Raw genomic sequence first — 10,771 nt, 5'->3', positions numbered from 1 at the left:
AACGGACCAGGCTATCTCCCGACGCCTGCCGTCTTCTCGACGGGGGGCCGGGTGATCCTCCTTGTGATGCCCTTCTGGCTCAGTAACTCGAGGGTTCGCGGTCCCTTCCACCGTTGGTCGAACGGGATCAGTCAGATTGTTTGTGCTGAAGTTCTCAAGCCTTCGTCTTTCAACCTCATTGATGACTTGAACTACAATTTGTTCCAACTCCCCGGGTGGAGGTCGGTTACTTATCGTATCTTGACGAGATTCCCCGGTGTGCCGGGAAATCTGCCGGCTCAGACGCCCCCTCAGGTCTTGGCCGTTTGGTCATCCCAGTTGTTCTCTTAAGTCGGCTCCGCCGGAGGGTGCTCCATTGGAATGTCCTGATATCTGTTCTCTTAAGTCTTGACTGTTAGGTCGTGCTAGTTGTTCTCGCAAATCGCGGCCATTAGACTGGCCCAACTACTCTTGTAAGTCGTTGAAACGAGGTCGTCCCCCCGCACTGATTGCCTTACCTGCCTCTCTAATTGCTTCACCGGAGATGCGACACTTTTATTCGATCCCCACAGACGGCGCCAGTGATGGTTTCCCGATCTTCAGGCGATCGGACGGCGGGCCAACACTACCGGAAAATTACAAGAACAATAAATGTATTTTATATAAATTCTCAAATGGTTTTCTCTCTCCCGCTCCTCTCTCTCCCTCCTTCTCTTTTGGAGGAGTTCCGTATGGCTATTTATCTCACGCACCTGGTCGGTTACACACTTAATATCCTAATCAATGATACAAATAATAGCTCATAAAAGACATTAAATGCTCATAATGATAGCTGTTCTCTTATGATTGTCCGTTGGTTCTCTCGACCCTTCGTCTCCGCCGAGTGTCCTCAGGAATCTGTCGAAGACCAGCCGACAGCTTTATATACCCGGTCAGCCAGTTCCCCTTCCGACCGACCCCCAAGGAGTCGGGGCGGTCTTCACATGTTTCGGGGTATCGACACCTTACGGGACAACCGACCCCTGAGGAGTCGGGGCGGACCTCGCATGTTTCAGGGTATCAATGTTCTATTAGCTTTTCTTCCCCCCGGCCGGCTCGTCTACCCGGTCGCCCTTTATATACCATCAACATTCATACTAAAAGCAATGCAAAACCTAGATTTAACAATTCAATTCATGTAAGCATTCATAAAAGGAAATTCAATTTAAATCCCTAAAGGATTTAACTACTCATAATGAAACTGAAGATTAAAAGAATTGGAATAATAAGCAACGAATTTGAATACAGAAGGAATTTGAGAATTGCAAGAAAAAGAAATAGAAAATCTTACTTGATTGAAATTGTACAAAGCTAAGCAAATCTGAAATTGAAGTTTAATACTCCGTATGTAATTACAATGGAGAATTCTTCTAAATCTTCTTCAAAAGTAATTGAATTGAAAATGATAGATTTTCTAAAGGGTTTGTAGAGAAAAAAACTAAAAGAAGACTTACAAAAATTGAAAGATATATTCAAAATAAAGCCTACTCCTATTTATATTATTACATTTGCGCCAAAAAAAACTATGTTGCGACCACAGGAATCAACAATATATTATTTTATAATTAATTTTATTATTTAATTAGAATAATTAAATTAATTAGGATAACTAGTTAAGAATTATTTTAGATTTATTATGTTATTTTAATGTTACGACCACAGGAATCAACAATATATTATTTTATAATTAGTTTTATTATTTAATTAGAATAATTAAATTAATTAGGATAACTAGTTACGAATTATTTTAGATTTAGTTTGTTAGGCTTATTTTATTATTTATATTTATCTTAGTTTGTTAAGATTAATTTTGTATTTATCTATTTGTAGTTTGTTGGGATTTTAGTTATCTTGGGATTATAGTCCTGCATTACTAAAACTCTACAACTATAAATAGGGAGACAAGTTATGAATAAAATAGATTTGAGATGAATTTTTGAGTTAGAAAACTAAATGTTTTTTGGAACTCGTGATGAGTTCGGCCATGAGTTGATCATGGCAAACTTGACTTACCAAGGAAATTACCAGCCTTGTGGCGTCATCCTCGGTTTTTATCGTTCTACAGCCGGACGTGACAAACCTCTGATCTATACATCAAAACCCAAAAACAACACTTTACCTAACCTAAATTAAACCTACAAATTGAACACACCAAGCCAAATAAATCATTCTAAAAAATCATTTTTAAATTAGAGTGTGACGAGAAGATCGGTCCAACCAGATTCACATCAAACTGCCTTCAGGATGCCTGGTCACGATGGAGGTCACGGTGTGACCTTCATCGTAACCAAGCTTAAGCCCCACAAGTCCCAGGACGTCACGCTGCAAGTCACGGCGTGACTTGCAGCGTGATGCTTGGGATCCGGAATAGTGGTCTGCAGGTCATGATGGAGGTCACGGCGTGACCTTCATCGTGACACACAAGCCATTTTCAGATGATGGGATTGTCACGCTGCAGGTCACGGCGTGATTAGCAGCGTGACACCTGACCATCTGAAAGCTGGCCAGAGTGTCACGCTGATGGTCATGGCGTGACCTGCAGCGTGACACCCTCCCGGTGGCACTTCTTGGCTTCTCCTTCGCTCAGATTCACCGCTGTTCCTTGCCGTGAATTTGCGCTTCCATTTGTGAACCAATTTGCCTCAATATGATCTCAATTTATCCTCATTTGAAACTCCTAGATGCCTAAGTTCCAATTTCCATTCCTCAAGCCGAAAACACTTGAATTATACTTCACTCGAGCATAATCACCTAGCATTTACTCATATTTTAGTACAAATGAAGCATAATTAAGGGCTAATTCAAGGCTTATCAGATCCGTTTTTTCTCAACTAAAAGTTAAAGTTTATAATTGGGTTACGCCTTTCATGTGTGTGTTGCATGCTAATTACTTTTTGATCGGCTAAACCACACAATTCGAACTCATAAATTTTTTATTTTTTTATTTATTCATTTTTTTTGTTTAGGGTTGGCTATGATACTTTGTCCCAGAATATGTGGCTACGTAGGTGGAATATTATTTTCGTATTTAAATGTAATGAGTTCAATTTTCTCCAACTCATTCCGAATCAAACCTATCGCACTTGGGGTGTGTTTGGTTTGCACATGAGAAACTGAATAGGAATGAGAATCAAATACTTGGTAATGGTATGAGTTTTGGTGAAAGTATTTTTTGCATGTTTGGTAGTATGGTTGAATTATAATGATTACTAATATTAATGTTTGGTTATGTATGAACCTATAAGGCGAATAAAGGTTTTAAAAATATAAGAAAACAAAAAAAATCAATGCAATTGGTCCTAATATAACGACATCCTATCCAAAGCACCAATATGAACAAAAAATTCAAAATAAAAATCTAAAAGCACTAATCCAAACTTAAAAATCATATTACTAATTAATAAGATGGAATGATACATTTTTTTAATTTGGGAATGAGGTTTTTAATTGAATGAGTAATCAAATCTCATAGTTGTGTTTTAAAAAGGTAACAACCAAACACTAACTATGATTTTTATTCACATTCCTAATGTGTAAACCCGTGAAACAAACATACCCTTGATGTTTCTAGTGCAATTTATTACCTCTCATGTACAGTTTGTTAGCTATAACACAAAAATAGTGTCTACTCAATAATGCAGACCCTTAGATAATTGTTGTAGGTTTCCCATATCACCCAAAAAAAAAAAAGAGTAATTATTTAACGACGATATATAATCAACATAGTCATGATGTTAAACAGATCTAGATTCCCATGAAATTGATATAAGGGCATAATTAAGGCATTTCATTGGTTTTCATAATAAAATTCCATAGCCATTGACTAATTAAGGTTTAGTTTTAATTAGCATTTGGACCTTATCCATGGAGGTTGTGAAGAAGGTAAGATATTTGGTTGAGTTGTGTGTCATATATACTTGATTTTAAAAATAATCTTGTGGTCTAGTGGCATCCAGTTGTACTTCCGGAAGGTAGTGGGTTCGAGTCTAGTGAATGCGATATTGATTCTTTGTGTTCAAGTAGTTATGAACAGAAAAAAAAAAGTTTGTATTAAATTAGATAAATCCCTCTCTTTTGTAAGTTTGTAATAATAGTTCATAAACTACATTGACAAACTCGATCAAGATAATAACAGGTATTGAAAGGGAGAATTATACAAAGAAGAATTTTATATATTTTGATGATTTACAATGAAAGGTGGTACAAGAATTTATAGTTGAATATATTAGGCTAATCAAGGAAACAGAATAAATTTCAAGGCTATAATTATGTTGTAATCCTCCATTTAATTTTGAGGAGATATGATGAACTAGTTAATCCCTGTAATTGCTCCTATGATTGTTTCTTTCCTTTCTAACAGTCCCCCTCAAGTTGAGTAGTGGGATTCCCGATACTTAACTTGACCAGACAGTTGTTGAAAAACCTCCCATTAATTGCCTTTGTCAATATATCTGCTAATTGGTCTTCTGATCGAACAAATGGTAACTCTATTATCCCTGCTTCCAACTTCTCTTTGATGAAGTGTCTATCGACCTCTACATGCTTTGTGCGATCATGTTGTATCGGGTTTTCTGAGATTTGTATTGCTGCCTTATTATCACACATGATCTTGATAGTTTCGGTTGGGGGAAAACCGATCTCAGTTAGAAGTTTTCGTATCCATAATATTTCTGCTAAGCTTCGTGCCACTCCTCGGAACTCAGCTTCTGCACTAGATAGAGCAACCACTTTTTGTTTTTTGCTTCTCCAGGTAACCAAATTTCCACCCACCAAGGTAAAGTATCCTGATGTTGATCTTCGATCCCCTTTATCTCCTGCCCAGTCCGCATCCGTATACCCTAGGATTTTTAAATGCCCGTTTGGTTTAAAGAGAACCCCATGGCCAGCTGTTCCGTTAAGATATCTAATAATTCTCCACACTACTTCCATATGTGTTACTTGGGGTTGATGCATGAATTGACTAACCACACTTACTGCGTATGCTATGTCTGGGCGAGTATGTGAGAGATATATTAGTTTTACCACCAACCGTTGATATCTTTCTTTGTCTGCTAATTCGGCTCCTTCAACCATTTGAAGCCTATGATTGACCATCATTAGTGTATCTGCGGGTTTGCAACCAATCATTCCTGTTTCGGCTAACAGATCTAGAACATATTTTTTCTGACAGATAAAGATCCCTTGTTTAGACCTTAGTACTTCAATTCCAAGAAAGTACTTAAGTCTTCCTAAGTCCTTCATCTCAAATTCTATGAACAAATTATTTTTTAATTCTGTCATTTCCTCCTTATCATTTCCTGTAATGATCATGTCATCAACATATATAATCAGACAAGTTACAAGACTACCTCTTCGTTTGAGGAACAAAGTATGATCTGAGTTACTCTGTTTAAATCCATATATTTTCATTGCAAGAGTAAATCTGCCAAACCAAGCTCGGGGAGATTGCTTTAGCCCATAGAGAGATTTCTTTAACCGGCAAACTTCACCTACCTTGAACTCTCCTGCGAATCCAGGAGGTGCTTCCATATATACTTCTTCTTTTAATTCTCCATGTAGAAAAGTGTTCTTTACATCAAACTGGTGAAGTGGCCATCCTTCATTTGTAGCTATCGAGAAGAGAACCCTGATCGTGTCAATCTTGGCTACTGGAGAGAAAGTCTCTGAGTAGTCAATCCCATATGTCTGAGTGTAACCTTTAGCTACTAATCGGGCCTTATACCTTTCAATAGTCCCATCTGGTTTATGCTTAATTGTAAAAACCCAACGACATCCCACCGGTTTTTCCTTGAAGGGAGTACACACTTTTCCCATGTGTTGTTTTTCAGCAATGCCTCCATCTCTGTTTCCATTGCATCTTTCCAGTTCTTTGATTCCAAGGCCTGTTTCACAGTAGCTGGAGTTTTTCAGAATATAGTGATGAAACAAAAGCCCTAGCTTCTTTAGATAGGTTTCCTTTGGCTATGTTGGTCACCGGATATTTTGATCCTCGAGTCTCCTTTTCTGGAGAGTACCGTTTCGGTGGAATTTCCCTGTTTGCCCTAGGAGGTAACACATATCTTTCTGGTGTTTCTTCTTGTGGTGGTTCACACAGTTCTACCATTTCCTCCTGTACTGGTTCAACCTGTTCTATTGTTTTCTCACCATGGTCAGTGACAATAAATCGACTTCCAGAAGAATAAGTATTACTTACCTCAGGCATCAAGTTGGGATGAGCACTCTCAGCATTTTCAGTATTAGAAGATTGAGTATTAGAAGAGTAAGTATTACTTACCTCAGGCATCAGGTTGGGAAGAGCATTTTCAGTGGCACTGACGATTGGTTCCATAGATTGCGTGGGAGTATTGAGTGACTCATCTTTGGTACTGTGATTAATTTCCTCTGATGATGAAACATATTTCAACCAGCACAGTGTGTCTAAACATTCATTCTCCCCCTGACCACTATGTTGGGAGTTGTAGTAATACTCAGTTTCAAGAAAATCACAGTTCATGGTAGTGAACATATGACGTGTTTTTGGATTATAACATCTATATCCTTTTTGGTTCACTCCATAACCAACGAATACACACTTCTCAACACAAGGGTCAAGTTTGGTTCGATTCATTTTGGGTATGTGGACAAAAACAGAACAACCAAAGATTCGTGGTTGAAGAGTAAGAGCAGGAGGTAATTTGGTAAATTCTGATAGAGTTTGTAATGGAGTTTTTAGTTTGAGGATGTTGGTTGGGAGCCGATTGATAAGGTAAGTGGCTGTGGCGATAGCTTCAGGCCAAAAATATTTAGGAACTCGTGACTCAATCAAAAGAGCCCGAGTTATTTCCAACAGAATACGGTTTTTTCGTTCAACGACACCATTCTGTTCTGGAGTATGTGGGCAAGTAGTTTGATGAATTATCCCCTTGGTTTGAAAAAATTGTTGCATATGGGTGTTAACAAATCCCCCCCCCCCCCCCCCCCCATTATCAGATCGAAAATTTTGAATATTATTTTGGAACTGGGTTTGAATCATGGCATAAAATATGGTGAATTTATCAAAAACTTCTGATTTGTGTTTCAAGAAGTAAACCCATGTCATTCTAGTGCAATCATCCACAAATATTAAGAAAAAACGAAAGTTTTGTCCCCCAATAATCGGAGCCGGACCCCAAACATCAGAGTGGATCAATGAAAACGGTAAATCAACCCGTGTGTTATTTGGTTTAAAGGTTTGTCTATGGCTTTTAGCTAACACACATGTCTCACATTTTGACATACTATTAGAGGGAAATAAGTTTGGAAATAAGATATGTAAAAAACCAGTAGATGGATGTCCAAGTCTCCTATGCCATAACCAGGCTTCACGATCTGTGGTTCCATGAGCCAGCATCACAGTACCTCGTTGAGTCACTTCGTCCACGTAGTACAATCCTTGACGTTCAGTGCCACGCCCAATGATCACTCCCGTCCTGATATCCTGTAAGATACAAAAAGTAGGATGCATTAAAACTGTGCAATTGAGTTCCTTTGTCACATGACTGATTGATAGCAATTTATGTGATAACGAGGGAACATAAAGACAGTTGGAAAGTTTCATGGTTGGAGAAATTTCAATTGTTCCTCCCCCTTCAACATGCATTATTTCCCCATTAGCTGTTTGGATGTGTGTTTTTTTTTGTTTTAGACGATGAGATAATATCCGACAATTCAAATGTCATCGTGTCGGTAGCACTACAATCAAGAATCCATGATTTATCTTGCTTTTCACAATAATTTTGAGCCATATTTGCTTCCCCAAGACATTTTTGGGTTTTTTTGAATATTTTTAAATAACCCCTTTCAATAAAACTTTGGGAAAAATATTTAGGATTCATAAAGGAAGGGCTTGAGGATAAATCCTCAAACCCTTTACCTGTTTCATCGTCCCACTTTGTTGTTGCCATACCACCGAACCCTCCTTCTTCTCTGGTGTTTCTTTAGACGTCGCCACTGCTGATGGTAGCGTTATTATTGCCCACGGCGGCGGCTGCCCTTCCCCCATCTAGTTTGGCAGTTTTTCCACTTTGTTTGTGTCCGTCATTCCACCATTCTGGGTACCCGACTATTTTGAAGCATTGTTCTTTGGTGTGTTTTGACATACCACAATGGCTGCATTTTAACTGTGATTTATCTGGTCGGGGTGATGACCCATTCGTCCTCCCCGTCTGGTCTGACCTGCGTCTCCCCTTTGAAATGAGCCCTAAGCCTTCAGCTTCACTTGGCCCTGTTACCGCTAAACCGGCCGCCACACCTTGCTGTGATGAAGCAGTACCAGAGACTGCTCCAAGAATACTTTGGTGAGCGGTTTCTTTGCGAACAGCGACGTAGGCACCTTCAGCTGAGGGTAGTGGATCCCATCGGAGTATTTCCCGTTTTATCGGATCATACTGTCAGTCTATGGCGTTGAGGAACTGGAATAACTTTTGTTCTAACCTCAATTTGTTTTAGGTGGCGATATCAACTGCACATGTCATGGGGTTCGGGTCTCTTCGTTCGATCTGTCCCCAGATTCCTTGCATTATAATCCAAAAATCTTCAAGGGGTGTACCGTTCTGTTTGATTTCATTTGCCTTGACGTGTAAATCAAACGTCTGCAACTTGTCTTTTCCACTGCTATATGTAACCACGAGTGCATCCCATAGAGATTTTGCTGTGGGAAACTCGGTTAGGTTACTAGCTAAAGCAGGTTCGATGTTTTGTATAAGCCATGAGAACACCACTAGATCGTCTTGGTGGGGCTGGATTTCCAGATAGGTGGCTAAGAAGTGTTTTTGATTTCCCCCCAATGGCAACTTGAATCATTCGAGCTCATAGGGCATAATTTTGGCTGTTTAACTTGAGACTAATTGTAAGGCTATCAGAAAGGTTTTGTTTTGGGTTTTGGTTCTGTGAATTGAGGCCATTTTTGATGATGTTTGTAATCTGGGTTGCTAGGTCATCATTGTTGATGCCTGTTGTATGTGTCGAGCTACCGTCTTCAGACATGGCAGCTTGTCAGTAAAATTGGAAGGATTATGAAAGGGTAGATGGTGAGTAGAATTGAGTAGTTTTGTCCTAGAACCATTCACACTGCTCTGATACCATAATAACAGGTATTGAAAGGGAGAATTATACAAAGAAGAATTTTATATATTTTGATGATTTACAATGAAAGGTGATACAAGAATTTATAGTTGAATATATTAGGCTAATCAAGGAAACAGAATAAATTTCAAGGCTATACTTATGTTGTAATCCTCCATTTAATTTTGAGGAGATATGATGAACTAGCTGATCCCTGTAATTGCTCCTATGATTGTTTCTTTCCTTTCTAACACAAGAAAGTGTTGATAAATTATATATTAATCCTCAAATATAATGTTTTATTAATAGGAAGACTAATGAGGAAAAACTTTCTTTATGGTATATCATACTGTCCAAAAGAGTATATTTAAATATAAAATTCCATCTTTCATTTTAACAGAACAATTACAAACGTTAAATTTTCTTTTCTAAAATACGATGTTTGGTTAAAACATAGAATACGTCACAAGATTACCAGGAGCACAAATCAAATTACGAATTTTTGTTAAAACATGTGTGCAATCTGTTGGTCTACGTTTGTTATGATACTAGTTTTTCTCGCGCAATAGAATAATGCTCAATATTTATTTCTAAATAAGTACTTTAAACTATATTAATGCAAGATTATATTGAAGTAATTTTCCCCCCTACATGTTTCATGTGTTGTGAGATGTGCGCCGTATATTCTCATGTGAAATTATTGAGCAAAATATTAATATTTATTATATTTGTCAAATTTGTTCTTTTTTTGAATATGAAATATTGATTCCAACAATGTTGTAGTCTAAGTATCTTTTCAATGCATCAAGTGTGTCACAATGTTCTATTTCCCTACATTGACATTTTTAATAATGAGTTTTAAATCAATTTATTGGGTTAGTCTTCTTTGTCAACAAATCATCCATAAGTGGTTAATATAAAACTATTTTTTTAAAAAACAAATTCATGTTATTAACATAATACTTGGTAAATAAATATATACCATTATTTTTTAGTATAACTTTGATATTTAATTACAAGATAGTGTAAAAAATAATGAACAATGTAGTGAATATAATTAATTAATAAATTTGAAGGTAATGAGTCTTTGTATGATAGAAAATATAGACAATATAACTACTGAAATTATATCTCTTTTAAAATTTTTTGATAATGAATATTTTCTTTTTTAAATAAAGACATTGTAGACATCAAATTATAAATTAAAGAAATGCATATGTATTTTTTTTTTTGAAGATATGTATTTTTTTTTGTAACTACTAATTTATTTAATTTAAAAAAAGTAATAGAGTGTGTTACTTACTTTTTAATAATATACTCTAATATATTCGTTGTATATGTTCAACAATTATGCCAATTTTGAGTGGGATGAGGTTCGAATCTAAAACCTTACTTATAGAAATTAATGGGTAAGTTAGAAGTTAAGGAATATTATCGGAAAAGAGAATATTTAACGATAATCATATCATTAAAAAAAAAAAGGATAAATTAGGAAATCTCAGGAGAAAATATAAATCTAAACAATCTGAAACATCCATTTGATTTAATAATTTGACCGTCATTTTTTCTACCCATTATAGGCCTAACTTTCTTTGGCTCTTATTAGTATATATATATATATATATATATATATATATATATATATATATATATATATATATATATATATATA

The sequence above is a fragment of the Ipomoea triloba genome, chromosome 14 (genome assembly GCF_003576645.1).
Source record: "Ipomoea triloba cultivar NCNSP0323 chromosome 14, ASM357664v1".
In the NCBI taxonomy this organism is placed as follows: domain Eukaryota; kingdom Viridiplantae; phylum Streptophyta; class Magnoliopsida; order Solanales; family Convolvulaceae; genus Ipomoea; species Ipomoea triloba.
This window is presented reverse-complemented; position numbering follows the sequence as displayed.